Here is a 12,313-nt window from a genome sequence, read left to right as displayed (position 1 = left end):
TAGGCCTAGATCCTGCTGGGTCTCTTGCTTTCTTTCTGAATTTCAACATTCTGTCTTTTGGGAATGAAGAATTACTCAACTATGTAAACACTAATTCATATACCATACATTTTGAAGAGACTAATACTGCGTCTAAATAAGAAAATTACTATAAAAAAAAACAACAAAAGAGACTTCCATTGGTCATCTCTTTCACAGCCAACTAAAATCATGCAAATGGACAGGACTATGGCTTTTTTTTAACACTTCTGGAAACATGTGTTGAAAATCTGCCTTGTGTCTCTTCACAATTTCGGGTAACTGTTGTCTTCACCAAATCCTTTTACCTAATAAGATTTTCCCATCACTCTTTCAACACTTCTTTAAAACCATATGGAGAGGGTAGGGTCTGTGCATTTCAGGCTATGTCAACTGAAGAATGATATCAGTATGACTGAACAAAGAGTGAGAATTCGGTGAATTCACCAATTGCTTGGTTTATTTCACATCAGTTTGTCTGGTATTTTCCTGTTGAACTGACCAGTTTTTTTGGCTACACATACACTTTCTAATTTAGCATCCATTTAGAAGTGGTTGTAATATGTAGTCAAACAATAACAGCAAAAAGTTGGCTCCTGAAGAAGTTTCAGGCATTCACAATGGGATCCTTGAGTTTAAGTTTTTAAATTATTCATTTCATTAATTGTACAAATTAATGGGTTTCACTGTGACATTTCCATACAAATATACTTTCCATACAAATATACCCCTCTCCCTCCCCTTCCCCTACTCCTTTTAACCTTCCCCAAGAGGCCTCCTACTTTCATGTTGTCTCTTTTCCCCCTAGATTCCACACAGGAGAGAAAACATGTGACACTTGTCTTTAAAATTCTGTTTTTAATATGTGAATTAAATGAAAGCTAATAAACACACTTTTGGTGGAGAAATGTAGCAAATTTGCCTCTTTTTTGGTCAAAGGTAAGATCACACATTTGCTAAGCACTTTTATGAGAATAATTATTCTGTTTGAATCAATGATATTGATTGTCTCACCTGATTAGATATAGGTACTTCTATTTGGGCTCTAACAGTTAAAATAACTTAATCAGGCTTTCCAAGCCATGTAAGTTTCTATAAAACAAACAAACCAAAGAAACAAAGAGAATATACATTTTCACCATTGGACACTTGAACAGAAGAACCTATCCCAGTAAACAAATGGCACATAACAATAATTAGGGCTCCAGAATGTATAATAAGCCATTGGGCTGCCCTTCTCACGTTCTCAAGTAGAAGACACATTTTGTAACCTTTCCCAAAACCTGAGATGAGTAAATGGACAGGCTAATGAGCGACAAAGCCTCTGAAGTGACTGAATTCATCCTCGTTGGATTTTCCCAGCAACCTAGAAGCCAGGCCGCCTTATTGTTAGGTTGCTCTTTTCTACCCGGTCACAATGTTTGGGAACATCCTTGTTGTAGTAGCAAAATGAGGTGCAAGACTTCATACTCCCATGTATGTTTTTCTTAGTAACGTATGCATCCTTGTTATCTGTTATTCTAGCATCTGGGAGTCATGTGTAGTGACCCAATGTTTCACCATCTTCTATACCAGATGTTAAGCTCAGAAGACCAGATCCCCCTTTCCACAGATGACACATTGTCTCTTCCTTGCTTTCACGGCTTATAACAAATTCATTGCAGTCTCTAATGCCCTGAATTACATGATAACTACGAGGAATTGGGTCCGTATACACTTGGTCTTGGGAACACAAACCAGTGTCTTCTTAGTCACAGTTACACCAATCATTGCAATTCCTGCCCCTTTTTGTGGATACAACATCATCAACCATATTTCCTTTAAGGTACAGGCTTCCTGCTAAAACTTTTCTGCTCAGACACCCCTGCCACACTGCTTCTGGGTCTGAGTATCAGCACATTCACATGGCCCTGGTCCCCACCTTCATCTTCATTTTCTCTTTCTACACTGTGGTTGCTATGCTGAGGACCTGTCTGTGGAGGCCAAAGTCAAAGCTTTTCTCCATCTGTGGATCCCATCTGACTATTGTTATCCCATTTTATGGGATAGCAATTTACATGGACTTGAAATCTCAATCAAAAGAATCCCTGCAAAAGAATAAATTCTTCTCAGTATTTTATGAGTAACTACTCACATGCTAAATTCCCTCATTTAGATGATAGACATTGTGAAATGATAGGAAAACACTCAAGGGTAAAGGGCAACTGGGATGTGGGAAAAGAGAAGGGAAAGAAGGAGAATGTTGTCTGTATGTATACACAGGATAGCTAACATAGTTGTTCTACTGTCTTCTATTTCTTTGCTGAAAGAAACTGTCAATGAGTCCTTGATTGATCAATATTGCATGTCTCTATCTGTTTTCATGAGAAGCCACTTTGAAGATATCAATATGTAATACAACAAGCATTATTAATTTCCAACCACTTTGTTTGTAACTCTGTATTGTCTGCACTGTTCTTTTGCTATTTTGTAAAAGGTTGTCGGTCTGTTAATGTTTTCCTCTTTTTATTTTTAAAATAAAACAATAAATAAATAAATTCCCTCATTTAGGCCCTGAGAAATTAGGATATAAATGGTGCCCTTGGGAAGTCACCTAAAGGAAATGAAAACTCCTAAGGGCTCTCTTTAAATTTCTCCAACGTGTAGAGAAAAAAATTTTATCAAGTATTTCAATTTTGGGGTCCTAAAAAATTTTTTTAGGTTTCTTTCCATTTTTATTAGTACATGTTTGCAGTACATAATAATTGCATTCACCTTGGAAAGTCAGTATATGTATTTCAATTTTTTTTTCTATTTTCTTTTTTTTTCAGTGCCAGGAATCAAACTCGGGACCTTGCACTTCCCAGACAGGCACTCGTGCCGCTAAGCTAGATCCCTAGCCCGTCAATTTATGTTTTTTAAAGCAAAGAAAAATCTTAGGGACTATTCTCTCCATGGTCACCACTAGGCACTCATAAACAAGTTGAGTGTGAATATCAAGGTCTTCTCAAACCACATTAACATCTAACACTGGGAAGGTGCCTAAACAGTGCACAGAGAGAATAACAGTAGTGGGCACATGAAGGGAAAATCAACAGCCATAGTCTGTCATTAGGGAGAACTTCTTCTCTGGGATATAAAGCACAAGTTTCTTGTAACCAAACATGTTTGTACTTGTCACAAAGGTGAAAAAATGCATATACAAGACAATGGTTAACAGCCATACATAGCATTAACACCTCATATCATATTTGTAGATGGCAGCCCCAATTTGAACCTTGACAAATGGCCCTTCAATTCCCACATGTAGCTGATAATACCTAATATTGCATGGCAAAAAGCATCTATTGTATGGGAAATGATACATCTTTTAACGAATGCTTTTAAAGAGATTTTTCTAGTTTATACTAGAATGTCTTACAGTATTTAGCATATTGTAAATATTAATAAATCTTTTCCCAAACCAACACTGTTTCTACACATATTAAATTTCCACTATGTCAATTTCTTATAAAAATATCTAAACTGAACTTGTTATTCTTTTGCCTTCTTCTGTTTCTCTGCCTTCTCTTCCATGATGTGCTTTAGAGACCCTCTGGCCATTTCAACTCCCACTTCTCATACACATTTATGAGCTTTAGCATTTCTGCTCTTCCCAAGAGTCTTCACGGCCAAGACTCTGATTATTTTTCTCCTTTTTTCCCATTTAACAAGATGCAGTATGCAGTTTCTATTGCTGACAGCCAACATTTATTTTACACTTTGTATCATGGTAACTTGTTGATTATTTTTCTCATCTTAACTTTGAACAACTGACTCGAGAATTCTTATGCCACGGTGCATTCAGAATGTAGATATGTCTTACCTCTAAAACTTCCTTTCCTCCCACAGACTTTTCTTGAATAGATGGCTCTCTGGTCACGATAATTTCCATCCTTGGATTTTTCCTCACTTTCATTCTAAAGGTTGATCTTTTCTGAGTTCTAAAAAAAGAACAGAATCAAACTGTACAAACTGATGTCTTACCATAAGTCTTTTACCACTGCCATGGGCAAGTGGAGCATGGCACCTACTCCCTGATTGTTATGATCTTCTGCCCTAGGGACAAATAGCAAAATCACTGGAAAGTAACAGTTCTCTATTGATCCAATCTGACCTCCCTTCAGTATGGATTTTCATTTGAATCAATTTTCCTAAGTAACAAGGGGGACAGAGCAGAAGTCCCTGTCAGTTTCACATCACACTTTATTGGTCATACCATGTGTATAATCCAAAGCTGCTCGGATCATGGGCAAGGGAATCAGAAAACTTGGGTTCAAATTCAAGTGCTGCATTTATCAGGTATTACATTTTTGGCAACTTATTTAACTACTCTGTGCATCATGCTCCCCACCCATAAAACAAATATAATAATAGTATTTTTATTATGATGTTGTTGAAAGATTAAATTGATAGTCCACACTAACTGCTTAGCACATTTCCAGGCACATAGTAAGCATTTTTTTTTATTTTAAAGATAAAAGGAGGGAAACATTAACAGACATACAACATTTTACAACATATCACAAGCACAATACAGACAATACAGAGTTACAAACAAAGTGGTAGGGAATTAACAATGGTGGTTGTATTACATATTGATATCTTCAAAGTGGCTTCTCATGAAAACAGATATAAACATGCAATACTGGTCAACCAAAGACTCATTGACAGTTTCTTTCAGCATAGAAATAGAAGACAGAAGAACACATAGTAAGCATTTAATCAATGTTAACTACTATTGCTATCTTCTGAAAGTTTCCAAATACTCCTGGATTTTTTTTTTGGTTTGTTTGTTTGTTTGTGTTGTGGTACTAGGGATTGAACCTAAAGCCTTCACATTGAGCTATATCCCCAGCCCTTTCATCTTTGAGATAGTGTCTTGTTAAATTGCTATGCTTCTGCCGTGGTCTCCCAGAGTACTAGAATCACAGGCATGTGCCACCATGCCGGGCCTCCAGATCTTTGTTTTCTAAAGTCTATTTCCTTTAGGCATTATCTCCTTCAGGGGGTACATTGAGGAGCCTCACTAGCCCATTCTTTAATTTTAAAACATAGAAATATCATATTTCCCTTTGGCCCTCATTTTTATGGCTTTGCTCTTAATCTGCTTGGCTCCAATTCCAGTTCCTCTGACCTCTGCTTGGTATATTTTAAGTAGAAAGAGCCCCAAACTTAGGAATGGGTTATATCCAAAAGCTAAGTCATAAGTCACCAGGTTGGAATTGGAGCACATTTTCCCTGGGGATACAGGGTAGTTACATGTCAAGAGTTGGTCACCAACATCTGTTTAGGTCATGATTCTATCACTAATAACACTAAAACTCCTAGGACCATTTTTCAGTATGTTTATTGGAAGGTAAGTTTTCAGTCCCCATTCGGGAGTCTAAGAGGCACTGCTAGTTGGGATTGCTACCACCAAAATACAGCAATCTGCCTTGACAGCCTGTGCCACCACTCTCTTGCCCTAGTGGATGTATGAGAAAGTACCATAGCAAGGTATTAGAGTGACAATCAGAACTTTTCTACAGACTACAAAAGTAATACCTTGCCTCCGTATGCAGGTCCCTCACAATTCAGAGGACTGCTGATTCATTCCTTTTTGTGCAATTGTGAGTATTACATGTCTTGATAACACTGTTCCTGGGGTCACTGACTTCATAACCATTTACTAAGTGGCTACTCTAAGGGTTGCCAAGATATCTATGACATTTTCTGCCTTTGAAAGGCTCACATTAGAGTTGGGGTAGAAATAAGCACAGTAAAGCACAGATTCTATGACCTACATTTGTATAAGTATGGAGACCAGTTCTAATTGTGCCATTAAGGAAATATTTAGTATAATAGATCATGGGTTTAGTAGAGCCTGTGGAAATGTTGCCAGTTGGATGAAGGAGGACAATTTTAGTGGATGTGGTATGAGAGAGTAGAGGTATGAAACCCTGCTTGGTCTATGTTCAGATACTGTCAACAATTCAACATAATTGTGTCAGGGTATAGGAAGTATTTCTGGCAACATCTAAAACTTGAGAAAAAAGCAGTAGGCCAGCTTGGTGGGAAACTGGTATGATCCATAAAGGACCTTGCACTTGACTTTTTATAGGTCAACAAACTGCACCCTGGAATATCAAATCCAGCCTTTGGCCTGTATAGCCTGCAAGCTAAAAATGGTTTTCAGATTTTTAAGAGATGTAAAAAGGCAAAAAAAAATTCTACAAATTCTAAAACATTTGCTATCTGGCATTTTACAGGTAAAATTTGCTGACACCTACAATGGCTGGTTGGTAACCGTTAGTTTTCAAGCAAGCCAATACAATACGAAGAATTGCTCTTTAGAAACATCACTTTTGCTTCAAATGTGAAGAAATAATTGAAAAGGCATAAGACTGGCTGCTGTGCGAATTAGAAGACCCTTACAATAATCTGAGAGCTCATATGGACCTGAAATGGGCTGTAGCATTAGGGGTTGGAGAAAACCTGTGCTGTAGAGCTCCCCTTATTTTGTGTCACGTTTCCACGCAATTCCATATACACCTAACATAGATTTTTTTCAGAAGTGGGAACTCTAGCACAGATACAATGGACCTGCGGGCTAAGGGGATCTCAACCTTAACATCGTTCAGTTATTTTCTAACATCCTATGAGCACAGAGTGTACAGGGTTTGATCGTGTACTGCATGTACTTCTCTGACCAGAATGGAAACACACTGCGCATAAAATTTTGCTTTATTCAAACACAACATTTTATTTAGAGGTATGAAATGTCCCCTGACTCCTTGCATGACATTTGAAGTTCACTCATCACCTGCACTCCCTTAGTCTGCCTTCAGAGGTCTCATGCCTCATGAATCATGCCACCAGGAGACTTAATAGGAAGAGCTCTAAAAACATTGTTTAGAAATATCAGTGACATTCAGTTTCTAAAATTTCTTTGCTCAAATACTGTTCAGCCTTCTTGTTTTATCACACTGACCATTTCCTCTGTGTCCCTTATACCATAGAAACCCACAGAAAAATATTTACCCAGCCCATCCAAAAAAGTCTTGGTATAATAGTATCTAAATTTTGATTGATATTTTCATGAATATCACCTCATCTGAGCTTCTCAGCAATGTAAAGTCACTTTACAAACAAGAAATTCAAAAATCTGGCAGCTAGAAAGATTTGCCTACAGTTGCACAGTTGGTTAAGTAGCATGAGTGGGGCTAAAACCGATCTCTGGCCCAAAGGTGGTGGTAGATTTACCACTGTGTTGTATCCATAAAGGCTACAGATCCAGATTTCTTCATCAACACCTTCTTCATGGTGTTCACTCGTATTTGGAGCTGTGAAGTCTGTTGCTGAGTCACTTCTCATTTTCTGCTCGGTTTTATGTACCCCAGTATTAGCCTACGCCCTTTCCTGTATTCCAGCTCCATAAAGAACTCTCATAATTGACTTGAAGTCACGTTAGCCTATCTGTCTATAATGTCTCAAATGCCAGGCAAATTCCTTCTCTTCTCACGCATAAGATGTCAGTAGCCTCCCTCGGCTCTGCTGTTCCCCACATTACCCTGAATCCCAGGCTATTACAGACATTTGTCATTGACTTTTTGATTTTCCCTATTTCTGTTCTAATTTCTTTATTCTTTGTCCATGCTCTCTATTATTTTGTTCTAAAATTGAAAATATCTGTTTTCCTCTTCAAAGCATATGGCTTCATTTCTTTCCTTGAGAGCTTTCTTTAAATTATTTTTTCATCTGTACCAATCCTCTCTGACAGCTTGAAATGAAAGCTGGGCTCTTCTTTCCTTGACCATTTCTCATCGTTTTCAATATCTTCCCTTACTTATGTGAATTTGCTCATCTTCCACTTACTTCTGCCAAATTTCCAAGCTTTTAAGAAATTAATTTCAGCTATTACCATTGCATGACTAGAAAAAGAGCTACCTTTCATTTTATGTGTAGGAACTCTACTGCTTCCTGCATATAAATCCTGTCAGTCTTACTGGATCACTTCCCTTTTATGTAAGCATATTATAAAATGTTAGCATATGCTTCCGAATAATCTTTCTTCAGGTGTACATTTTTGCACACAATTTTCTAAATATTCGCTTCACTGGTCAATTTCCAATTATCTCCGGCTCTGTTCTCTTTTCTGGGATGTAATTGAAAAGTCTCTCTGCTACAAAACCTCTTTATTATATGAAGAATGAAGAAAGGGCATTGCATCTTTAACTTGCAAATCCAAGCTGTTCTCCTCTCTAATTGAACAGTCTTGTTCATCTCTTCCAATTCAGATCTCCTGCCTCTCAGACATTTGCATGACAATGTGAAACCAAAGATCTTATCCCTCTTTTGTAGTCTCTTCCTCCTTTTCAGTGGTAAGAAACTCAAACTCACCAATTCATGTGAAAAATTGGCGAGTAGTGTAAGCAAGTAATTGTTTGTTATGGTTATAGAAGAAACACATCAATTTTTATGACTCAGAAGAAATGTGGGATTCATCTTTAAGATGGAATTCTTTGGGCTAGGACTGCAGGCAAAGGTGAGATTTTTCTTTTTTTTTCCCGGTACTGGGAATCGAACTCACAACCTCATGCTTGCCAGGTAGATGCTTATGCCACTGAGCTAAATCCCCAGCCCAAAGGTGAGATTTTAACAAGCAAAAATGCAGGGGGGGATATGATCATAAACTAAATGGAAGAAAAATGACAAAAATTTAAAGGCCTGGCATACTATGTATTTCTGGAATGACCAGTTCCTATTGGCTCATTGATGAGGGACAATGACATACAACAGGGAAGGGAAGGTAAAGCATTTTGTGAACCACATTGTTAATCAAAAGAGTTTTCACCTCATTCTATACTGAAGAATAAGACTGGGCATACTTTACAAAGAGGAGTAATATAGTAAACTTTGAAATCTTTACTGAAAAAATGGATACGGTCCAACATAAATCCAAAATTTTTATTTGGGTGATGAGGAAGAGAGAAATATTCTAAATAAAACAAATAAAGAAGCTTTCTGGTTTTAGTCAAAAGCAAACAGATTCAGCTTTAAATAAAACTGAATAGAAAACATTTGAAAGCCATCCAAGACATCTATCAAATACATAGAAATTCATATCGGAGATGTTGGACATATAGATAAATATTGGAAGGCAACAAGATAGCGGAGATTCTTGAAGCTGTAGGGGTCTGTGAGTCACCATGCCAAAGTCAGAGAAAAGGCCATAAAGAAGTATCTATGGAGAATACCCACTTATGCGGTAGGAAGAAAAAGAAGACAGTTAATTAAAGAGAAAAAACAATTGTAGGGGAGTTAAGAGAAGAATCCAGAGAATAAAATATGATTGAAGCCAAAGATAGAAAAATTTTATAGAAGAAGGGTGATCACCAACGCCAAGTATTTAAGATATGTGCAGAAGATGAGTTCTGAGAAGCATTCAATTTGACAAAAAAGGAGTTATTGGAAACCTTGAAACAAGATGTTACCGTAAATGGAAAGGGGCAGAAGCTAGTTAGTAGAGGTAAACATGTATAAGAAACAATATAGATTACATTTTAGTAAAATTTGGTGATAAAAGGTGGGTGGGAAATGAGATAGAGCTCAAATTGACCAGGATTAAGGGATAGATGTTTCTACAATTAGAGGGCCCTCTGTACAAGGAAAAGATCTTGGAAGAAGTACAAAATATATATTTGCATTAGAAAGAAGCCCAGGGAACTGGAAAGGTGGAGAAGGAAAGGGGAAGGGAATTGAAAAGGGCAAACTTCGAAGCACGAAATACAAGGGTACCTCCTAAAGCAAGATCTTGCAAAAGCAAGAGGAGCTACACATGCAGTGTGTAGCTAGCCTTGCACATGCAGTGCTTAGATCTGGCAGGACAGGAGAAGGGGGCTTCCTCCTCCGTGGCAGGAGGAAAGCACAGGGCTAGATGGAGGAAGAAATTAAAGTTGAGAAGAGAGAAAGGATCAAATCGATAATATTCTTCTCTGATCAGTCTAAATTTCTATTACCCTTGTCTCCAGTCCTCCTACTTCTGTGACTGGGACGCCATCTGCAGGGAGCCTGTAGTACTTACTTTCTTAAGAGTGTCTCATTCCCACCTTGCTACTCTGGAGTTGCCTCAGATAGCAACCCCCCATTGTCTTTTTCCTTCAGTAACCGCGAGTTTATCCTGGTTGCGTCCGGTTAACACTTTTACTGTTTTCCTTTAGTCCTTTCTCTACCCCTCCTAACATCTACTTAACACTCCCCTCAACATCCACAGTCTCATCTACATATATTACTTTCTGAATTTCCAACTCCTTTCCTTACACACTCTATCTGATTAGTGAAAGTTATTTATTAGTCACTTTCCCACTGCTGGCACAAGATAGTAACAACGAAAACCTTAAAATGGAGAGGTTACTTCTGGCTGATGATTTTCAAAGGATTCAGTCCATGGGTACAGGAATCTGGGCAGAAACCGTATGCTGAAGGGCACAGGAGAGAAAATCCATTCAACCAGTGGCAGCCCTGAAGCAAAAGGAGAAAAAAGGATCTGGGGAGAAGAACGTAGCCTTCCAGGTGAGGCCCCCAGTAAGCCGCGTCCCACCAGATCCCACCCCTCAAGAGCACATTCAGCTACTGAACTCATCAATGCACTGATTAATGTGGCACTTCCAAGATCCAATTACCTTCAAAACACATGAGACTTTGGGGGGATATTTTAGGTCTAAACCATAGCCACTGCATTTTTAGGAGATTAAACTGACAGGAAGCGATAGCCAGAGAAGGAACTTTGGGTGGGTGGGGTGAATTTGAATATGTTTACAGCATATAGAAAAAGGTCAGTAAAAAAAGGATGGACCGAGATGTTAAATGTAAAATAAAATATTTTTATTCCAGACAAGGTGGAAGTAGATGGAATTCAGAAGACAGGTAGATAATCTTAGGAATACTGAGGGATGCTTTTTGCTGAGGTAAGAGGGAAGGAGGCAATAATGGTTCAAATGCACACGTTTGTGGCAGAAGGAGACAGGAAAGTTGAGTTCCACCTCTGATGACTTCTATTTTCTACAACAGCACCAACGTCAAGTACTGAAAATGAAGGCAGAAGTGATGGAGTAGATGACAGGAGAGGCCTCAAGGAAGTTTTAACATGCTATTGTGACAACAGCGGGAGAGAGCAGTCTAGGAACACATTTGATTATCAGATAGAATAAAGGCTCTAAGAGAAATTGGAGGCCATAAATATGCAAAGACATAAATCCTTATAGATGTGAGATTATTATCTGAGTAATACTTAGCAGTCTGCGTGTAGGAAAAGATGGCCTAAATAAGATCTGTGTGTAGGAAAAGAATTGAATTAATTCAAATGAAATTGAAATAAGAATAGACTCCAATGTCCCAAGAGAATACACTGTGCTTGAAAAATGACAAGAGTTTGTTATAGCTAGGAGCACAGTATATGGGGCTGGAAAAGTTAATCAACAGCATAATAATTGATATGCTTAGATGGCTTGGCAATGGAAATCCATTGAAGGGTTTTGAGCTGCAAAACCCTTTATCAGACCTGTATTTTGAAAACATCACAAGAGAATATCTGTGGAGTATGGAATTACAGGAGAGATCAGATAGAGAGAAGCTATTTAAGAGGTTATTCTAATAGTAGAGATGAGAGGATTTGAACAAAGCCTCAGAAGTGGGCACCAAAGGGAAAGAAAGGGATTAGAGACCTACAGAGACATAATTGAGGGTAGGCTTGAAGAAATGTGGTGAGTAAATGAGGTTTTAGTTTATTTGATTTGTCTTATTTCTTCCTAGCAGATCCTTCATCTTTATTCACTTCTGAAGCTGACAAGTGATCTATCCTCTGGCAGAAACCAAGAGACAAACTTTCAGGCCTAAATGATCTAAAGCTTTTAATGTATTTGTGAAAGTTGAGCAGGACAATGGGAAGAGCATGGATTTGGAGTCCCAGGTTCTCACCTCTGCTCCACCACTTAAGAACTGCATGAGTTAGCATAGTTAACCTCAGTTAACCTCAGTTTCTTCATCTCTAAAATGGGGATCATATCTACTCTCCAGAGTCCCTGAGAGATTTAAAGGAAATACTAAAAATATGTATAGAGGTAGGTTGTTTCAATGCTTCCCGGTACACGGCAGGTACATAGATGGAAACTAGTTCTGTTTCCATTATCCTTTTTACTCTTAGCACTTTTGTTATTATCTCAGTGTTCACACTGTCACTTTCAGGGCTTATTTCTTTTTTTTTTTTTTTTGGTTTTTCTCCGGTACCGGGAACCGA

The sequence above is a fragment of the Chinchilla lanigera genome, unplaced genomic scaffold, assembly GCF_000276665.1.
Source record: "Chinchilla lanigera isolate Chin_1 unplaced genomic scaffold, ChiLan1.0 scaffold00072, whole genome shotgun sequence".
NCBI lineage: Eukaryota > Metazoa > Chordata > Mammalia > Rodentia > Chinchillidae > Chinchilla > Chinchilla lanigera.
This window is presented reverse-complemented; position numbering follows the sequence as displayed.